Source organism: Puma concolor, chromosome C2 (assembly GCF_028749965.1).
Source record: "Puma concolor isolate L17-30 chromosome C2, mPumCon1.1.hap2, whole genome shotgun sequence".
NCBI classification, from domain to species: domain Eukaryota; kingdom Metazoa; phylum Chordata; class Mammalia; order Carnivora; family Felidae; genus Puma; species Puma concolor.
The window spans coordinates 125,927,618-125,950,535 of NC_141675.1; the positions used below are offsets into that span (position 1 = coordinate 125,927,618).

At 36.3% G+C, this 22,918-nt stretch overlaps 1 long non-coding RNA gene across 1 annotated transcript; it reads right to left on the reverse strand.

Moving 5' to 3' along the window:
- Positions 1–1,171: 1,171 nt before the first annotated feature.
- On the reverse strand, positions 1,172–12,502 carry LOC147577528 (uncharacterized). The gene is made up of 3 exons (XR_015255852.1): positions 12,382–12,502; positions 7,820–7,931; positions 1,172–1,378 (listed from the first exon to the last, which is right to left on the reverse strand). It is a non-coding gene; the product is annotated as an uncharacterized LOC147577528 (long non-coding RNA).
- Positions 12,503–22,918: the final 10,416 nt, after the last annotated feature.

The window sequence follows — 22,918 nt, forward strand, 5'->3', positions numbered from 1 at the left end:
CCATTTCATATATTTTCAAATTTCCCCAAATAATCATTTCTACAACCTAAATATTATGACACTAACCTATGGAAAGATCTCTAAGGTATGCCATTGTCCTTTTATGATAACATATGAATTCCAGGTGCAGGTGTGTGTGTGTGTGTGTGTGTGTGTGTGTGTATGTGTGTGTTCATACATATACAAATTCATATTCTCATATTCTATGAGAAAACTATTTGCCACTTCTTTTCAGATTTTCTATCCTTCCAAGTATTTCTTTCCATTCACTTTTCCTTTTTTATGACATTATTAATTTCCTCCTCCTCATTGTTTTTCTGTCATTAAAACCAACAAAAATTAGAAATAGTAACTAAACCATTTCTAAAATGTTAATATTAAAAAAAAACTGTGGAACATGTAAAGCAAATATTAAAAATGATGTTCTCTCTCTCTCTTTCTCTCTCTTCCTCTCTCTCTAATGGGAAAAGCCATGAAAAATTGAGGTAGAAGTGAAGCATCAATTTCCAAAAAATTTAGTTTTTTTTTCAAAATGCTGGAAAGTCAATTCAACAAGTATTTATGGAGCTTCTCCCCCTGCCCTTGGGGACGCTGTGATATAAAATAAAAAATTTTTCCCACAGGTAACACTTGATTCATTTTGATTTAAAACTGGCAGCTGAGAAAGTCTACTCAAGGTTGCATTTACTCTTTATATATAAATATTATTCTACAGTTTGAGGTTTTACCAATATCAGTGCTTGAGTTTTAGAACGCTTTGGAATCCCTCCCCCCCCCCCCCCACAGCAGATCATTGTATAAATAAATGAAACTTTGAAAATGGTAGTGATTAAAAAGTGATCTACATGACAATCTGTTGATTCTTTGTAATATAGAAAGAAGTATTTTAACTTGGAAAAAGGGTATATTCTGTAGATATAGACACTCAATTATGTTTTTCTCTTTTTTGAAGCTTAAAAATGTATTATTTTGCTAATTAAATGACAATGTTTTTATTTTATTTTTTGCTATGAAGTAGTTTGCCATGTCAGCATAGTAGTTTACTATTACTATAGTATATATAGTTTATTTATTTAATAAAGAGCACCCACACTTTTCCAGGCATTATACTGAAGGCAGAATTTCCCAAATAAGAATGTAGCCTCAAATATAATGTAAAAGGGGAAGAAACTAGAAAACTAATGGAGAACTATTTTAATATACACAATATTATAGCATCCTGATGAAATATTTGTTGGGAAATGAGGAAAGTTGATTTTGCTTGAGTGAAAGAAAACAGGATGGTTGGAGTTTTTCTTTTGATGTATCCGTGAATATATTAGCTACTGTGGTTGAACAAAAAATAGGAGCGATGAAGGTGTGTTCTCTTTCTTCTTTCCTATCAAAGGAGGCAAGAAAGACAATAAATAAGGACATTGGTATGTCTTCTAGTAAAACCATTAAGAGAGAATCAGGGAGGAAGAATAAAAAGGATAAGGATTAAATGTATTTGAATACAGGCTCAGATTAAAAACAAATTATTATTTAAAACCAAAAATAGAAACATTCATTACCTTTGAAAAACAGCACCTTTCCTGCAGTGTGTTTTTAAAAAAGCAGCTAATGCCGAAGAGCTGGAGGTATGGGTGGAGCAGTGGATAAGAAGGCCAACTGTCCAAAGGGGAAGAGGAGAAATTGAAATAAGGGCCTCTCACACACATTGACGAGTGCAGATTCTGTAGTTTTAAGGGCAGTGAGGAATTTGGAACATTCAGAGGAAAATAATCCTTTCTAACTCCATGTGATGCTTATCTCTGCTTATATCCCAGTGGTTCTACCATAATCTCAGGAAATTTTTATCTAATTTGAAGGAAGATCTTAGGATAAGATTGAGGTGAAGAAGAACATAGTTCATGTGGGAGTCCATAAGAGGTAAGCAGGGGTTCAAGGTTCCAGAAAATGGAATGGTCTATGGAAAAGTGAAGGCAGCTAGAGGGACTTTAGAAGCCAAGCCGAATTTCCAGCATTAGGACTGGTAAACTGCGAATGGACTGGGGAGAGACTGCTGCTTTGTAGGCGGAACACAGATCCAGGAATACCAAGTTTAGGATGACGTTAATTCCAGATTTACTACCACATCCCCTCAAGCCCCCTGCCAATCTCATCCCCAGTGACAAGCCTGGCTGTGCCTTGATGCTTGGTTAAGATGGAATCAAGCACCATGAAGGTGAGACAGTGAAATTCAATAATACATAGCATGTTCTCTGAAATCAGCCTGCTTGGGTTTGAGTCCCTACTCCACTTACTACTTATATAACTTAGGTCAAGTTTCTCAACTCTCTAAGACTCAGTTTTCTAACACAGGATGGGAATAATACTAGTACCTACCCTCTAGGACTTTTGTGAGAATTAAATGTAATGTATTTAATCCATTAAAATGTGGCTCTGTGCCTGGTGCGTAGCAAGCACTTCATAAGTGAAAACTTACTCATTTTGTCTAGGGAGAAAAAGCACGTCAGGAGGCCAGATATTGAGAACAAATGGGTTAACTCCTGTGTTATTTTTGTACTCTTCAAATCATAGTCGAGGTTTGACATAAGGAATAATAGCTTAAGTTTTACACAATGCCAGACACAAGCAACACAAGATAGATCATCTGCTGTCCTTATTGACAGTCTTTCCTTGCATTTCATAGAATTAAGTCACACCTAAAGAGAGGAACCATTGACTCAGATATTGTTTATGTCCTTAGTAACAAGGTGTGTAAATCTTAAGAATATTGATACAGGTTTTTAACTCTTTTCAAAATGCACACCACTGAAGATATGTATGTTTGGCATCTACTCCAGGCTCTGAACATTTGGGTAATGCATAAGGCAACCTGAGCCAGAAGGGTTTGGGGGATGTTAATTATTGAAAGTGGCTAACTGCTCTGTTTTGAAGTAGATAAATGGAGTTTATGAGTACTGAGACATTGGCTTATTTCAATCCACATTGTTGGAAATTTTCAATCATATCCTTGAACTTTGCAAACAGAACTTTGTATTTAGAAGCATTTTACACTCACATGCAAGTAACAATACAGGATACTTTTGGGTTCATAAAAGTGTAGAGAGCATACTCAAGTTTTTTATTTAAGAGTTTGGGGAGGCAACATACTAATAAAATCAACAGTGATAACTATTAATGTAATCAAGTGCAGATATTGCTTTAAAATCAATAGGATTAATGATTAGAAGAAAACAGCCTTGGGAAAAAAAAAATAGAACACAAGAGCAGTGATAAAAAAGAAGCCAATTTATTATCAACCGGTGTCTTTAAGATACCAAATCATAAAATATCAAACCATAAATTAAAGTTCTGGTTCAAGCATAGTTTTATGTCATAGAAGTATATTATGTTTTATGTACATATTTAGAAATAAAATAAGTGATGTTAGGACTGTCTTCAAAAAAATAAAAATAAATGACTGTGATGAGGTGACAGGGTGGCCAAGGATACCAAATCACTCCCTGTAAGTGGTACGTACGTAAGATAAGTCTGAACATGGAGATGGACAGTGGTTTGGGACTTCACTGTGGGAAAGTATGATCAAGATTTCTCTGAAGGAAGCACTGAACTCAGACCTGGGTGGCATAAAAAATACACAAAGAAAGAGATGGTTTTAACCTATGTAAACATTGTAAATCCAATCATGCTTGTTTGAGGACTGCATGTGTCAGGAAGGGTGTTAGTTTACTATCTGCTTATTGATTACTGCAGGTGAGTTTCAGGGGACTGGTAGTGTTACCTTTCCAACTTATCAACATTTTTACAATAAATAGATATCCAATGTATTAGTTCACTTGCTTGGTAGTACTTATGAATTGAATTAGGATTATAATAACCTGCTGTTGTAACCAAATTGCTTTCCTTTTCTGCTAACGTAAATGTGAAAACTATCATGGTAGAAGGTAGAGAGGAAATTAACAACAAAATCGACATGCAATTTCCACTCCTTGTGACTGTAAGAAATTATGTTCTCTCTCCGTAACCTTCCTTGAGATCTACCAAGCCCATTGTGTGAAAGTGTCTGATACAGACACACCCGGAGATAAACATGTCTGCCTGTGCATTTGTAATGGGAGGTGGTGATTTGCTCCTATCAGTGGTCACACATAACCAATTTTTGTTGTTGTTATCCAGAGTTAGTAATAAGTAATTTCATGCATGTGAAGTCACAGTGAGAGAACAGGAGTGAGTGCTTCCTAATCATTATGTCAGAGAAGAGATGCTTGGGCTGTGGTGCCTAACTAAGCATATGGACACTGGGATATGACAGCATACATGTCACCTAGGTAGAATTTCCTGATGCCTGTCACCTCTTCACACTCTTCTTAGGAAGGCAATACTATCTGGTTGCTACTGTTCAGTCAGTTTAAGCACAAGCTTGCAAGAGAGTAAGAACACCTGCTCACTTATTCCTGAAGAATCTCCAACAAAAATCTCATAGAATCATGAAAGAAAGTCTTGGCCAGAGAGCGGGGCAGTTTGAGTCTCGACTGTTCTAAACTTCGAATCAGGTAGCCAACTCCCTCTTTGACTATTTTCCTCCATCTTTCACTAAACCTGAAAGCATTTGCACCAGCTCTGGGCAATGCTACACCCGACTAATAAAAATGAGGTGCACTACTCAATTTATCCAGGCCCGATTATGTTGGAAGGTAGCTAACGGCAAAAGTGATTCCTGTATCTGAACAGCACTGGAGCCCCTGTAATCTAGAGGGGAAAACATTCAAAGGGCACTGTGAAGCTCAATTTACAGAAATAGATCGAAAATTGCTGCCAACTGGCCCAGCAGACAATGCTTATGCACAGCCATTGCAGACCAGGTTGTGGCTCAATTTGGGGGTGGGGGAGGGGAGTTGTACAGCATCAGGCATTGATGGCTTCTGTGCCATCATCCCGGAATACAGAGAAGAGTGACCTGGTCACCAACACTTGTCTTAATTAACCTGGCGCCAGTCTAAGAGTTTTAAATATTTTCTCTCCACTGATCATTTCTACCCATATTAGAAAACACCACCTTTAACATGCTCAGGCTAAACTAATCAGCTCTACTATCAATTCATAATTGATCCCTGTCCATAAACAATTTCAGTATGAAATTCCTTAGACGTTTTGCTCAGATATGTCTGCATTGTGCTGTAATCTTGTCAAAACCCTTGGCTTCTGAATGAACTTATTTTCATCAGAGAGATTGGGAAGGGGTTATATGTCGCATGATACCAACACCTTCTGGCCACGCGTCTTATCCCTTTACCCCTAATAAAAATGTCTGAGTCTTATGTCCCAAGGAACTGTTTCAAAGCTTTTTAAGATGACCTTTAGTCAAATAGGTCAACTACTTTTAAAGCTTCCTCAATTAATGCCTTCCTGGGATGTCTTGTTTTGAAAATCACATTTGACATTTTGACAGAATTTAGCTTTGATATTCAAGCCGATTGCCCTCCTCCAGCTTTCTCAGCTACCAGGCACTTGAACTTTCACTCATATTTTTCTGCTAAGCTTCTGCTGACGGGCCTCTCTAGATACCATTGAGTAGGCTGACTGAAATATAACCTCACTCCAGGTCAAATGCCTTTAAGCTGAAAACCATTTCCAGGAAGGATGAAAATCTTAGATATTTCAAGTCTGTCTATTTGGCAGTGTTGAGATAAGAACAATGAGTCTTGTTTTTGTTGTTTTCTTTTCTTTTTGCTGTTCTGTAGCAGTGAGGAGGAAGAGCTCAAACGTTCAGCAACAATTATTGCTGTGCATACACAAAGCATAGAATGGAAAATACAATGGGGCAAATTGAGTAACCGTTATAGACATGGGCAGGTAAAATCTAATATTAAAAGTTTGAAGGTGCAAGGCGTATGTCATAGGTTTTTTAAATTAATAAATATTTTATTTTTATTAATGTTATTAATATATTAATATTAATATAATAATATTAATAAATATTTAATTTTTAATTAATAAAAATATAAAAATAATGTAATTTTGACTTGAATATTCGGGTCAGTTTCAGAAGCATGAACTCTATTTCATTTGCACTGATGGGTGAAAAATATCATGTGAACTTATGCCCAGTGAATTTCCAAAAGACTGCCCACTGAGTAGATTGCCTCTTATCATATTGTCTCAGAATCTTAACAAGAGTGTCTCCACTCTGTTCCAATCAGGCATTGTCCTCAAAAAGTCTACTTAAAATAAGTCCATATTATCTGTAGATGAAGGGATAAAGGAGTTCCCATTTCATTTGCCTTATATAATAGGGAATCTGCTTGGCTAAAGACTACCTTAAAATCTAGAGACAGTTTCTTGGGAAAAAACTCTGGCATTTTTACTGCAGAGAGACAGTTTCTTGGGACATAAGACTCAGGCATTTTTACTGCATAGAGATAATTTTTGGGGACATAAGACTCAGACATTTTTACTAGGGCTAAAGAGACAAGATGCATGGCCAGAGTGAAGGTGTTAGTGTGATTTGACGTATAAACTCTCCCAGCATCCCTGAGGAAAATAACTTCGTTCAGAAGCTGAGAGTTTGACAAAGATTCCAGGAGAATCTTGACATATCTGAGTGATTGGCAACCACCAGAGGCAGATGGGGTTTGGCTGGACTGACTTTGCTGACAGGGCACAGCCCCGGCAAGTGTGATCCAAACGGTGAGGGAAGTTCAGAGTCAGTAAAGATCGTGAACATAAATAAACATTTTTTCTAAATAGTTTTCTTCATTTTTAAGTTTATTTATTTATTTTTGAAAGAGAGAAAGAGCACAAGTGGGGCAGGGGCAGAGAGAGAGGGAGAGAGAATTCCAAGCAGGCTCCACACTGTCAGTGCAGAGCCCGACGTGGGGATCGAACTCACGAACTGTGAGAGAATGACCTGAGCCGAGATCAAGAGTTGAGTTGCTTAGCTGAGCCACCCAGGTGCCCCTGCAACCTCTTTTCTAATTTTATGTTAGCTACTCCTGTCTTCTTCACAAAACCCCTTTCTGAACATCTAACTCCCTTGTTTTACTTATTCTCTGTATTGACTTCTCAAAAGAGCCCAGATTTCACAAATGTTAAGAGGTGATGTCTTGTTTCACACTTTAAAGTCATGGCTATTTTGGTTCACAGGAAGGGAGAAGGGGCATCATAAATCAGACTGTAATACATCCAACCTGAAAGGTATATTTATTAATTGACAATATTATTATGTGTAGCTTAAAATCTAAGTTTAAGAAATAACTATTTCAGATATTAGAATTAGTCTTTTTTTTTAAGAAAAATGTGTCTTAAAATATTAAATGAGTTAAAATGGGAAGCTTTTTACTTGTGGTTTTGTTCATCCTTTACTTGCTCCCTAGTTTTGTTAAGCAATTACTTAAATAATTTGTATTTCTCACTTCTAGGTACTTTCTAAGTATGACGTTTATCCCAGGCATGACAAGAAATGTTTTTTTTTTTCTATTTTAGAATACTAAATATTCTACTTTCTCTTGAGACTAAAGCAGATTCTTTAACCCCAAATGCTCATCATCAATAATCATAACATTCACATCAATTCTCTCCCAAGATTTTGACTGTCTTTCTGTGCTTCCTCATTCTGGACTTTCACCCACTGTACCAGTGAAACTTGCCCTAATTTCTCCTGCTCAGTACTAGATCAGTCAGCTCATGATGAAGAAAACTCCATCATTAAGTGGATTAATGCACTGAACGTGGTCACAATACTATTTTTTGTGTAGTTGAATTAGTTATAGGCTAAGATAGAGAGTTAAATATGTAGCACCTCACACAAGCTAGAACTTTACTTTTTTCTTACCTGTCTAGAGTAGAAATTAAGGTTCCTTCTGTTTCATTATTGTGTCTTCTCAAGGGTGTTGTAGTCGATCAGGATTGAGGCTGGGTCATCACCATGCTAGCATTTTAACCTCCTAGAAAAAGGAATGAGAAACCAAAGGGAAAAAGATTTCCCCTTACGGAAGTTATACTGCAACGTCATATTCCTTTGGAGAGAACTCAGTCACATGGCCACACCTAGCTACATGGTAATTTGGGAAATACAGTCTGTAGCTGGGACTAAAATGTTCTGGCTCTAAAAAAAGAAGGAGAAGAAGAAAGAGAAGGAGAGGAGGAGGAGAAGGAGGAGGAGGAGAGGAAGAAGAAGGAGAAGAAGAAACTAGAAATTGCCATAGCTTTAAATATTAGGCTGGTGATGTTGATATTACATTTTTTTTTAATTTATTTGAGAGAGAGAGAGCAGGGGAGAGGAGGAGGGGAGAAGAGGGAAAGGGAGACAGAATCTCAAGCAGGTTCCATGCTCAGCACAAAGACCATTCCAGGGCTTGATCCCATAAACCTGGGATTGTGACCAGAGCCAAAATCAAGAGTTGGATGCTCAACCAACTGAGACACCCAAGTGCCCTATATTACATTTTGATGCTTTCTTTCTTCCTAATCTTTTCTTTTCTTTTGCTTAAGGCTATTTATGTATTCATTGCACTTCTTTCAGAGAATATGGAGGGCACATTTCAGAGAATATGGAGGGCACATAGCACTAGAGTGTAGTTGGATGTTAAATGATATTACTTTAAGCACTAAACTGAAAGTTATTTAATTTACAAAAATGTGCTTTACCCTAAATGTTTAAAGACTATATCTGTGGTCTTAGGGAAGTATGCAGTGTGTGCTTAATTAATTAGCTTTCTAATTCACCAAATCATTACTCTGTACCTACTACATGAAGAAAGCTGAGTGTAGTATTTTGGAGATGCAAACAATTTGAACACAAAGAAACTTTCCTGAAGTAACTTATTAACCATCTGAGGAAACCCAAAGAAAAAATCAGCAAACAAAGCAATGGTACAAGAGCTATCATAGGACAGAAGAGATGAGGGATTTTTTTTTTTTTTTTTTTTTTTGGTTTGTTTGTTTGTCTTGTTTTGTTTTGTTTTGGCTACTTAGTGTGTATTTGATGGAACCTCTTTCATCACATGCCATTTTCAAAAACTTTTTTTTTGCATTAGTGTTTCTATTTCCTGTAGTTAATGAAATATCCCATTGTAAACATATATAATTATTATATTAGGAAATAAAAATAATGCTACCTCTATTCTGGGCTGTTCATCTAAATTATATTATATAACCTTTGTTCTTTGATTCTGTTGATCATGAAAATGCCATAATTATAAAGTTTATAATGCCATAATATTTTTTCTCTTCTTTAATGAGACAGAAAGAGTGACTCTCAAAGTTTAATGTTTCTAATCAAATGGGAAGTTTGCTGAAAATTTAAAGACTCTATGGAGAGATTCTGACTCCAAAGTCCTTGTATAAAGATCCAGGAACTGTCATATTCCACAAGCACCCTATTGATTATTTTAGCTGCTCTTCCTCCCACTTTAAAAAATTCTTGGTTTACAGAACACACTGTGAGGAGATTATATGAATAGATGTCACTATTAATAACTTTCTTTGCATAGTATAAACACCTTTGTTGTGAAATTGTTTCTGCCACCAGGATCGTCTCTTGCTAGAGAAGGCAATTATTCCCAGTGGCCATATTATGACAAAAATCAATGTATTTAAAATGCTTATGTGTTAATGAAAATGTAATCTCACATAAGCAGTGTAATTGACGTGGTCTCTTTATATTTTTACCTATTTTTAATGAGAAAAAGTTAAAGTGGGACAAACTGATACTTATACCTATTGTTAGTAACATAGGTAGTATTATCTCATCTTTCTTGATTATGTGCTTTGCCTCATTGCTTCTGCGTTATAACTTATGTCTGAGGTTAAGAAAAAAAAAGGAGGAAAGGAAGAAAGAAAGGGAATAAAAATAAAACAACAAAGACTGACCTTGAAAAAAACAGTACTTTATCTTGAGAACCATATGAGAGTAGCCTCCACAGTCCAGCTAGGTCCCTACAAATGATAATGAGTGAAGAAACCTTTGATAATTTTAGCCTTCCCCTCCTCTCCCAACTCTGGCTGTTATCACTGGAAAACACCAGTGCCCGGCTTTTTACTGATTGTGAACACAGTTTGGAAGATATCTTATTTTATTAAAATTGAAATAGAAGTGATAACCTTGTATTCATTTAAAAAGTATGATTTTTCAAATTTGAAAAAACACATTGTTCTTGACTTTCCAGACCTGCCTCTGCGTTTTCCCAAAGCATAGTTGGTCTAATTTTAACCTTTAATTTCATTGAGTAGATAATCATCTTATAACCATGAATACCATGCCGATTTCTTGCCAAGTCTCCCCACCTTTAACACTACCGTCATTGATGTTTATTGATTTGAGACTCCTGCATCACAGTACTTAATTAATTTCAAACACAGAAGAATATTTTGGGATTTTATATTCAGGATCCCATTGATTTCTTGTCCTGCCAGTTTTAATAAGATTTGGGAAAAGGGAAGATTATGTCAAGGCTGTCTACTCATCTATTGGTTAAAAATGTTATAAGTGCAAGCACTAGAAAGCACTTCATTTGAATAATGTATCTAAGTCTTGAAGTGATCAATTCATATACACTGGACATTAACATAGTATTTACTTTAAACATCAGAAAGAATGTGTGCTTTAAAGATACAGCATGTAGCTCACCTAACTGAAATAAGTATTTGTTTAAGTATATAATCATATCTTTATTTTACATCTCTTTTGGGTCAGACTTCCACATCGAAATGCCTAATAGTCTGAAATCCATGGGGCCTTGGTATGGCTTTCTGTGCTCTGTTTTAGTGATTAACCACATAGTCAAATACATCATTTCAAACTTTGTTCTTTAAAGGCAGTCTTTTGAAAGACTAGTACCTGCATTTCTGTTTTGTGGTACAACAGTGACAACCAGTGGCCGCTGGATTTCACTGACAATTTATTTAGGCTGACAATTTATGGCTAACATTGTACAGATTAACAAGGGCCTGAGTCCACCTTTAATAAGTAGCACTCAGAAATAACTTGCTTCTTGCAGAACTTCGTTTGATCTTTTACTAAAAATAGGTATGTATCTACCACATGTCTATTTGAAAAATGTTTTATTAACCAAGCATCTGAAATGTAGTTTAAAATGTACTAAGAGGTCACTGCAAATGCAAATATGGGAGGTGACTGGAAGATTCTTAGTGGGTTCATTCTATGTGCTATGTAAGCCAGAGTCCTTAATATTTTATTTTTCTCTTACCTGCAAGGGAAGGGAAGGAACTGCTAGGTATATGTGAAAAACAGGTCAAATCACTGTGTGGGCAAACAGTTGGGGATTGTATAATTACTCACTACCTGAACATCCCAGACCGGTCTCATCTTCCCTTCCTAAAAAGTCCATTATTCCTTTCAAATGGAGAGCTTAATGGAGTAAAGCTTTGCTAGATGTAATGAGCTGAATAATGTGGAGTTCAACTTTGGATTATGGACTTTTGGAGACTCCAGGCAGTTAAAACTAATGATTTAATCCCTGTATTTGTTTTAAATTTCTTTGAACAGATCTATTTATATATTCTAGAAGCTCTCTCTGAGACACAGCAATCTAGAAATACCCTTTCCCCTCCCTCTAGCATCCATGACATTACCACTCTGTCTCAAACTGTCTTTTCTCTCTCTCCCTGTCTCTCTTTTTTAGCATAGCTCCAAACCTTCATTTCCTCCTCACTGGCACTGCTGTAAGAGTGCTTATGGCAAATTTGCTTCTGTAATCATAACTTGAACCCATCTGGGGATGAGATTGGCTACAAGCTTAGTATTTCCACTTAACATATTCATGATTAGCATGCACAGAAGGAGTAGAATTAGGATGAATGTTTTTGGAACAGTACAGATAAATCCTCATAAATGTAGTACAACAGCTCTGGAAACGCACAGTGCGGAAATGTAATGAAGCTGAACTCTATAGAGAGTTTGGTATTCTCAGTACCATGCCTCTCCTAATGAACTCATTTAGATTAGAAAATGGATTTAATATTTTATTGGAATTAACCTGAGCCAGTAAAGAGGATTACAATTTCTTTCCATAAATATAGTGATATTACAGGGTGAGGTAGCATGTTACATGAATATTAAGCACTTTATGAACATTGTCATGAAGCCAAAAGGTGTAAGGTGATTATATTTTAATATAGTGGTACTGTTCTTACAATAATTAAATTTGAATAGCAGTAAAAGGATATTTTAAAAAGATTTAAATCAAAAATTTGTTGCATTTTCTGAGCTAAAATGCCATGTGATTCAAGTTAAACCCAGGGTAGAACATTTAAGTGATCAGCCTGGGCAGAAGCTCTATTTTCCCACGTGGGATCTAAACAACAAAGGAACTTGGGGTGGGGAAGGGCAAGGAAGATTCTGGGTTTGACTCAAGAGAAGGATTATTTACTCACCTGTGACTCCTTTGGTAAAGGAGCTAGACAAAAATAGAGCTCTACTGAATTATGGGCTAGGTTCTTCTTTCCTTTCTGTCGTCTTCGCTTTCATTCTAAACTCAGGTCCTTTGTCCATGATGGGTAGATTTTTTTTTTTTTTTGTATATAATTCATATAAGAGGCACATACAGTCTACAAAGGAAGAAATTCATGAGAGATCAAAGGACATATAGTCTTTCCCCCTCCTAACACTCTAGCCGCAAGCTACTTCTACCATTAATTTTTGTAAATCTAGCTGATGTATTATAGGCAAGGGAACTAATATCACACTTTTGTAATCTTAAGGAAAGAAAAAATACCTGTAACATGAATCGGATCCAGTCTTAAACAAAGGGCAAGCTTTGGCCCTGGAGTGCCATTTCTACCCATTTTGTAAAGTCAGCTACTGTGCATATGTGCACCCGAGCGTTCACTGATTTTACAGGATAAGGCGCAGTGAGCACCGCGTGCTGGAGGCCGAGGTTAGGTCTTGAGGCTGTGCAGAAATCTTCTGATTAAAGCTGAACACGCGCTGTAAAGTTGCTCAGGCATGTACACAGAGTTAGTTTAAGAAAAGCTTCCCACCCCTCCTTTGTTCCACCTACAGGAGTCAAACTTCTTTTGCTTTAGCTGGGGAAAGGCATGTTAAGTGTGGGTTTCAGATTTCTCCAACCCATATACGCAAACAGTTCCACAGCTGATGCTCTTTTAAGCTTCAGTCACACTGGGGCTTTGAGATAATGCTATTAAACTGGAGTTAAAAGAAAATCAGCTGCTTGCTGAGTAGGCGGGGGTGAGGTGGGGGGTGGGAAACAGGCCCCAGACAAGCCGCGACAGCAGCAGCTGGTGAAATTCTGTGGCTGGAAGGCTGCGGCGACCTCACGGAGTGGGGGTGGCGTGGGGTGGGGACGAGGCCCCTTCGAGGGAGTGCGTCCTGCTCTCAGTGCTGATGAAGGAAGCGGGCTGAGGAGCGCCAACAGGAACCCAAGGAGGAGAACACTTGCTAAAGAGGGCCGAGGAGGGGAAACCGCCAGGAGCTTGGAATTTGAGGGTCACAGAGGAGCAAGCCCTTTCGCTCTACTTTATTTTCATTTCTGTGTTTTTTCTTACTTTTCGTTGGCTTTTTCATTTCATGTGTCTTATTTTATTATTTGATAGGGTAAAACGTTGAGATTAAGATTCTTAACCGTAATTAGCCCAGGTATCCATCTCCCTGCTAGGATGGAGGGTGGTTGAGTGGGCAGTTATTAGCAATGCTACAGAAGTAAACAGAGATACCCAGAAAATGTTTCACTTTTGCATTCCCTAAAAGGTTCTGGCAGCAAGACATAGTAGGCTTTTAAACCAGGCAAATTAGCTTGGAAAAGGATTTTCTAAATTTCCTTATTGACTTCTTTAATATATCAACGATTAGTCTGGCTGACTTAGTTCAGAGAGCTCTCTTGGTGTGAAGAGAATATACTCTGTGTCTACAACTTTCTATTTTCTGGTAAGAGGATAAGATACAGGAGATAAATAATCTCCCAGCAATTTTCATACCCCTGAGAATGAGTTAAGAAGCTAGAAGAGTGTCCCTACTTTCTCCTCTTCAGGCTCATGTCCAAATAGAAGCCGCTGCATTAAGAAGTGTGCAGCCTCTCTCTAGCCAGGAGGCCTTTTTGGATTCCAGGAGAAGCTGATTTGCAGGCCATCTTCTAGGCTATGAGTCAGCTTCCGCAAAGGAAATTTGGCAGTTATTGGTAAACAGACCACACAGCAGATGAGAGAAGGGTGGGTAGCTACTAGATAACCTAAGGACTTTGCCCAGGAACTAGAGGAGAGAGAGATGACAATGCCTGAAGACTCTGCCCCTGTTTTTTATGCCAAGTTCATTTAAATCACTCCCTGTCCTTACTCAACCTGTAGTGGGTTTAATGGTGACCCTTCCCCCCAAAGGATAGTTTTAAGTCCTAACCCTGGATACTTGTGAGTGTGACCTTATTTGGAAATAGAGTTTTTGCAGATGTAATTAAGAATCCTGAAATGAGATCATCTTGATTTGGGGTGGGCCTTAAATCCAATGACTGTTGTTTTTATAAGAGAAAGGAGAGGGAGGGATTTGAGAAACATGGATGCTGAGACACAGGGAAGAAGACCATGTAAAGATGGAGGCAGAGATTGAAGTTAAGCTGCCATAAACCCAAGGAATACCAGGAGAGTGCTTTGAAATCAGTCTATTTGTTTATTTTAGAAATTTCATATTTTAAATCTTTTGTAGACAGAGGATTTACAACAAATTCTAAAGTACACAGATAATAATAGAGTGAACATCCATGTATCCACAATCCATCATCCAGACTTTAGAATTATCAATTTGACCAATCCTGTTTCACACATAGTCCCTGTAACATACAATCCTTGCAACATGCAGAGTAGGTTTCTTAATTCCTGATTTGTGTGTTTCTGACTCTCCACTCTCATTTCCAAGACAGTGGTGCCTGGGAATTTGCAAGTTGCTGAATGGCTCTTGAACAATTACTGACAGATGTGGGGCATGGAAGCATAACTCCTCTGTATTGGGTCTGGAAATGTCAAAGGTTTAATTTGTACTACTGACCTCCACTGTAGGATCATGTTATAACTACTTTCTGTAGGACATTCCATGAAATCTCACCTGTACTCCTCACTCTTATTCTGTTTTCCCTGGCTAGCAGTGCTAACTTGACAAAAGGGGACCATAAATCCTTGTCACCAGGTCTGCTTTAGGGGAATTTGACCTAATACCCTCACCTATGAAGACCCTACTGCATTATATTGAAATAATCCCCAGCATTGTAGCATTTAAACTTTATTTCAATACATATCTCTAAAAGTTAAGGACTCTTAAAAAATGCATTACTGTCATCACACTTGAATATGACAAAATTCCTTAATACATAAGATACCAGTCAGTATTCTAACTTCAATTGCCTCATAAATATAATTGTTTAATTGTTTGATTCACTTGATATGCAAACAAGGTTTTCACAGTACATTTGATTTGAATTGTCTTTTTAATCTCTTAATTTAGAGGTTTCCTCTCCATCTTTTCTTTCTTTGATGTTTGTGTGTTAGAAAAAACATTGTGATTTTTCTTTAGTGTTTCCCAGTCTGGATTTAGCTGATTGAATCTTCATGGTGTCTTTTAGCATATTTGTCTAGCCCCCATATATTGTGTGCATTGGTAGTTGAATTTAAAAGCTTGATCAGATTCAAATGTAATATTTTTGCTAAATCTCCTTCGTTGGTGGTGTATGTCCTTTCATTAGGAAGCACATAATTTTCTTTCTGTTACTTAATTGCCATTAATAATTAATGTCTCTATTCATTAATATTTCAGGGACTGAAAACTGGTTATACTTTGATTCTTTTAATTCCTTTTTCATCTGTTACCTGGATTAATTCTGTAAAGACTAATACTTGGTTTGTCTATTTGGTTATTGTTCAGTAAAATTCACATAGAAAAAGCAAGATGAATATTTACTTTTATTCTTTGGATCAGTTTTTAAAATAGTGGGTTAATTAGTATACGTCAATGGTGACCAATTTGTTTTCTCCTTTAGTATAATTATGAATTCATTAATTTAAGTGTACTTGAAGTGCTTCCTCCATTACAGTAAATATCTTTCTTGTCCATTGTTTGGCCAATGGAAGCCCAATCAAATTGACTTGTTACTCCTTTTGTTATGACTAGAGTAGTTTTTGATATCTTCCTTGAGACTTATGAACTTCCATGATCATTTTGTATGTATTCAGCTCCATAGCTGGAATGGACATTTTTCCAAGGTGCCCTTTAATTTATATGCAAGGGTAGGTCATTAATTTTAGGACTCATCAGTGAGTGTAGATAGGATTTTTTTTTTAAGGTAAAATATATTATGAGTTCAACTGATTTTTTCAATTATAACTCAAAACTACTGAATTTTCATTTAACTGATTCTAATATTATTTCAAATCCCCTTTCTGCCACACGCACAATGCCAATTCCCAACAGTGCTAGCAGTGATAGATTATTATCTGCTTTATCCCACAAAATATACAAAATTATCCATTGATATTCACAATTTCACCAACAGTATGATTATGGAAATCAGTGTATATTTTTATTTTTGTTTTAGTTTCATTGCTATGTTAAAAGCTCATGAAATATCTACCCCCTGGGTAGTTATGCCACCAACAAGTTACCCAATTTTGTTTATGTGTTTATAGTTATTTGTTGTATAGTTTTTATTTTTTCAGGATTGTGTGTGTGCGTGTGCATGTGCGTGTGTTTATGTGTATCCAAAGATATATTGCTCCTATTCGTTTGCCCACGATCCTAAACCCTTGGTCTACCTATTGGTAAACATTTTTTTTTAATCTCAGGTTTTCATCCCATTGCTTGTTTATCAAATATAAACATATATATTCATGTCCTTTCTTAGGTAAACTGTAATATATTCACTCTTTTTCTACCTTGCTTTTTTCAATAAATGATAGATGTAAGAAGTTACACTAAGTAATATATAGAAATTTCCTTATTTATTTGTAAAGTAGCAGAGAGTTATACCTTGTGGCACATATAATAACCTATTAAATAAGTCCCATATTGATGGATATTTAGGCTAATTATCACTATTTTTTGGCTAATATAAAACAGTTCTTCAATAACATTGCCCATATTGCTCTTCATATTATTTCTACTATATCTTTGGGATATATTCCTAGAGATGGGATTATAGGTCAAAGGGCAAATGTATGTGTAATTTCAGTAGATATTATTAAATTTTTCTTCATAAAAATGACACTGCATTAGGCAGGTCTATTTTTGTCTACTTAAAAAAATTTCTTTGAATGTCTTTATTTTAGGAGAAACTGTTTTATTTTGCTTTATTTATTTAAAGTTTATTTATTTATTTATTTTTGAAAGAGAGAGAGAGAGAGAGAGTGAGAGAGCATGTGTACGCATGAGCAAGGAGAGAGGCAGAGAAAGGGAGAGAGAATTCCAAGAAGGCTCTGCACTGTCAATGTGGAGTCACATGTGGGGCTTGATCTCACAAACCATGAGATCATGATCTGAGCCAAAGTCAAGAGTTGAACACTCAACTGACAGAGCCACCCAGGTACACCAAGTTTGCTTTACTTTAAGTAAATGAGTTACACTTACTTGATATGTATTGATAAGAACAATGGATTTAACCTTACCTCTGTCTTCATATGTTATATGAATAAGCTTTGTCTTTTTCTGTCCAATGAACTAAACAGGACATCTAGTGCTTTTGGAACATAATAAAACATTTCCACAAATATTTTGTCAGTTATAATCATATTTTGAGAGTATACTTTCTTAGAATTTCTTGGATAAAGAAGAGAATTTAACCACATATTCTGTACGTTAATGCTAGTATAAACTGTAAATCTGCTTGCTAATAGATTGTGTAAACAAGAGAAGAATGCAGTTGGGTGATTCATGGTTGACAAGAAGAAATTAGTGAACTGCCTCTAAGTACGATCAACCTACTGTAGGTCAGAACGCTTCTTCCATCTGCTCCTCATATTTCTGTTTCAAATTCTGCGTGTAGCAGTGTCGAAAGCAGCAGCAGGAGTTTTCACCTGGTTGCTGTATTTCATTGTGAGGCTGATTTTATGATTCATATTTTGGTCCAAAAGGATCCATATTGGATGAATCTCTGGGCTCAGATTATCCTTTGTCATCAAATACATTTATTGCCTGATAGGTATGACTTACCCCTTGCTGAATGGAATATTTGTTATGACTGGAGCTTTTTACTTTGACTTGGTATTTGGAGCATGAGATTAGTTCTGTTCTGCAGTTCTATGTTGTGCTATCAGAAAATTTCTTTCTTTGAATTTGGTACTTTAAAATGGTTGTTCTTTTCATTGTATTATACAAATTTTGAAGAGAAAAACGGTTCTATGTGTTGTTTCTAGTATTTTCACATTTGATAATAGTATCTGCATGCAGGTATGTAGCTTATATGATGAACTGGGTATTTGCAATCCACTTTTCTCCCCATTTTATTGTGTTAGCCCACCTTTTAGGTAAACCAATATATGGGCATTGAGCAAAACAGACACAAACAAAATAACTTTTAGTGTAAGAAACAAATATACATTGGATTCAGCTTCCATTTACTAATTTTTTAAAATTGTCTCTCGAACAGGGTAATGATTAAAGGTGACAGAAAACAAACAAACATGTTTTCTTTAGAAATCCTCTGCACAAGATAACTTCAATATTGCTATTGGGTAAAGAAGGATTCTTTAATGAATGTATTGATGTGATGCCTTTTCTGTAGACAAAATGACCTCATGACTATGCTAACAATTAATGGAGAGTGGGACAGAAAAGCAAAGGAGTACCTGATGGGTGGTCCAGCAGCCCACCAACAGTTGATAACAGCATTTGAATATGCCTGAAGAGAGAAGGAGAGAGTGAGTGAGAGAGATCAGTGAAGGCAGCTGTGTATATATTTGTAGCTCCTCATGTTTAGGTGAGACGAGGGCGAAAGGTGCTCAATGGTTTACATGGACTAATCCATGAACATTTTTCTGGATCAATAAATGGACAGAGACTAAGTTGCTTTTTTCCCTACTTATCCTTGCTATTCCATACTAGAATTAGAATCATGGTATAGCATAGCATCTTGGCCAAGAAAGAAGTCTTCAAAGTTATATATGATCCCGGATAAAGAGGACTGTTCTTCATACACATGTCACTATCACTTGGAAACTTTGTGAATATTATGGAGGGGAGAGCACAATGCCTTAAACATAGCCTATTTAGATTTTTGATTGCTTTAATTGTTACATACCTTTTATTATATTTTTCTTATATTTTCTTATATTCCCTTTACCTTCCCAAAATAAATTCTAGTCCTGCTTTCTAGAGAAATTCAATGTAAGACAGGAAAGTCCTTCAAATATCTGGAGAAGAATATCAAGTAAGACTTAGACATTTTTCCCCTTCATTCTCCTTGAAGGTCAATCATTCTGCAGGACAAACTCTGCTTATACCAATACAAGCTTTAAAAATGTGGCATCCCAAACTGACATATACTTAAGATGTTGAATGATACATCCAACATTTGGTTAATGTACTATGTCTTTAAGTTTTGACATCTTATTTTCTTTAATCATTTACTATTTTAGCACTGAGTCATTTTGCTAATTCCTTTCATAATATTAGTCAACAAAAATTCTTAGGCATTTTTCATATAAACTACTTTTTGTCAAGATTTCCCAAGAATATAGTCCTAAAATTGATTCTTTGAGTCCACTTGCAGGGTAGTTATTTTGGTTAAATTGATTTGTGTTAGTCTGGGCTCATCATTTACCCTGCCATTTTTATTTTTGAACCTTGATAATATCAATTGCATTAGTTAATCCTCTCAGATTTGGATCATTTGAAAACGTAATCAGCATAATTTTTCTTTCTATATCTAAGGCATTAATAAAAATGTTAACTGGCTCAGAGTCAAGGACAGAGTACAAAACCATGCCATTATAAGCATCTCTCTAGTTACATATTGATCCATGGTTCAATGCTTTTGTGTATTCATTTAACAAGTATCTATTGAGTTTTTATTATGCATCAGAGGCTAATCAAGGTGCTGAGGATATGACAATAAAAGCATACTAAATGTCTGTTCTCATAGAGAGGGCTGTTGATGGCCTATATTGCACCATTTTTGCAAGTTATTTTTAAAAAATGAAACAGAACAAAGCAACCTGTTAAGTGAATTCAAGCTTTTTAAAATTAAATAAAAAGTATCTCTTTTATTGGGAAACAGTCAAATGCCAGTTGAATGATTTGTTAAGAAGAGCTGCTGGACTTCAGCTTCCAGGAGATCTGCAGCTGTCAACTTTACTCAGTGTACAAACTGCACAGTTTTCCATGATGAGCCCTAAACAGTCTGGTATATTCATATTTCACTCTTTTCTTTGCCTTTATTAATTTTTAGTGATTATTCACTGTTTATGTTTGTTGGGTTTCCTTATAATGCTCTTGGAAGAGGGCTATGTAAATGAATGAAGAATGATTAATCTACTTTATAAGAATTAAAAGAACAAGGAATGGAGCAAACTTGAAGGTGGCTCAAGATGATGATATGTCCTTCCAGGGACACAAGAAATATATGTGTGTGTATATTTTGTGTGTGTGTATATATATATATATATATATATATACACACACACAAAAATCCCACCACTCCATGCAACAACTGGCAATTATAAGGGATCTCGAGAAACAAAAACTAATAAAACAAAGATATTTTATATCTTCTCCCTAATGAAATAAGAAAAGGTTTAGTACTTCACACCAGGCAACCGAACACTCAGGTCCTGCCATGGAGAGATAAGCCCCCAAACATCTGGCTTTGAAAACCAATAGAGATACATTTGGGGAAACAAAGGGTTGTAAGGAACAAAAATTCTGCTCTTTTAAAAGGCTCACATAAGGGGTGCCTGGGTGGCTCCATTGGTTAAGCATCAGAATTCAGCTCAGGTCATGATCTCATGGTTCTGTGCTAACATCTCAGAGCCTGGATCCTGCTTTGGATTCTGTGTCACCCTCTCTCAGCCACTCTCCCACTCATGCTCTGTCTGTCTGTTTCTCAAAAATAAAGAAAAGTTAAAAAAATTACAAATAAATAAATAAATAAATAAAAGGCTCACATGCAAACCCACTTGCCCAGCACAAAAAACCACAGTTTGAAAAGAGCCTATAACTATAGGTGAAAGAGATTTACTTGCTAAACTTATAATGTCTGCCAGAGGGGCAGAGTTTATTGGAACTCCCTCCAGGGGCAACAACACTGGTGGACATCATCTTACAATCTCTTTCTACCTTGCTGGCACCGGCAGGTGCCACTTTTGCACACTCATTCTAACCACCTTACAATGGCAAGTAAACAATGAAGAAATCAAAGAGGAAATTAAAAAATATTTTGAGACAAATGAATGGAAACATGGCATTCTAAAATCTATGGGATGCAACAAAGGTAAATTTAAAAGAGAAATTCATTACAGTATAGACTTACCTCAAGAAACAAAAAAAATTTCAAGTAAACAATTTTATGCATAAAATAGAAAAAAGAAGAATAAATGAAGCTCAAATTAGTAGAAGTAAGGGAATAGTAAAGGTCACAATAGAAATAAATAGAGGCAATGGGGTGCCTAGGTGCCTCAGTCGGTTGGGCGTCTGACTTCAGTTCAGGTCATGATCTCACAGCTTGTGGGTTCGAGCCCTGCATCAGGCTCTGTGTTGACAGCCTGGAGCCTGCTTCAAATTCTGTGTCTCCCTCTCTCTCTGCCCCTCCCCTGCTCATGCTGTTTCTCTCCTTCAAAAATAAATAAGCATTAAAAAAAATTTTATAAAAGAGAAATAAATAAAGGCTAAAATATAGAAAATAAAACCATTAAACTAGGGCTGGCTCTTTGAAAAAAGAAAATTGACAGACCTTTAAGAAGGCTTATGAAGAAAAAAGCGAAAGGGCCCAAATAAAATCAGAAATGAAAGGTTACAAGGATGCCTGGGTGACTCAGTCAGTTAAGCATGGGGCTCTTGATTTCAGCTCAGGTAATGATTTCATGGTTTGAGTCCCATGTCTCTACACTGACAGTGCAGATCCACTCTCTTGCTTGGGATTCTCTCTCTACCTCTCTCTTTGCCCCTTCCCTGGTGGCTCTCTCTCCTCTCTCTGTCTCTCAAAAATAAATGAACTTAAAAAAAAGAAAGAGAATTTATAGCCGATACCACAGAAATACAAAGGATCATAATGGAATAGTATAAACAATTACATTCCAACTAGTTGGACGACCTAGAAGAAATGGATACACTCCTAGAAATAACCAATCTTCTGAAACTGAATCATGAAGAAATAGAAAATCTAAAAAGACTGATTAATAGTAATGAGATTGAATCAGTAATTAAAAAAACCTCCAACAGTGGCGTCTGAGTGGCTCAGTGGTTAAGTGTCTGACTTTGGCTCAGGTCATGATCTCATGATTGGTGAGTTTGAGCCCCATGTCAGGCTCTGTGCTGCAGAGTTCAGAGCCTGGAGTCTGCTTTGGATTCTGTGTCTTTCTCTGCTCCTCTTCTCTTGCACTCTGTCCCTCTCTCAAAAATAAACATTAAAAAAAAAACAAAAGCAAACAAAAAAACCTCCAACAAACAAAAGTCAAGGACCAGATGGTGTCACTGGTGAATTTCATCAAACATTCAAAGAAGATTTAATGTCTTCCCTTATCAAATTTTGAGGGAAAAGGAGGCAAACATTGAAGAGGAAGGAATTTTTAAATCATTTTATGAGGCTAGCAGTATTCTCTGATACAAAAACCAGACAAAAATACCACAAACAAAGAAAGTTATGGGCCAATATACCTCATGAAAATAGATACAAAACTCTTCAACAAGATTTTATCAAACTGAATTCAACAATTCAGTGAAAGGATCATACTCTGTGGTCAAGTAGGTTTTATTCCATGGATGTAA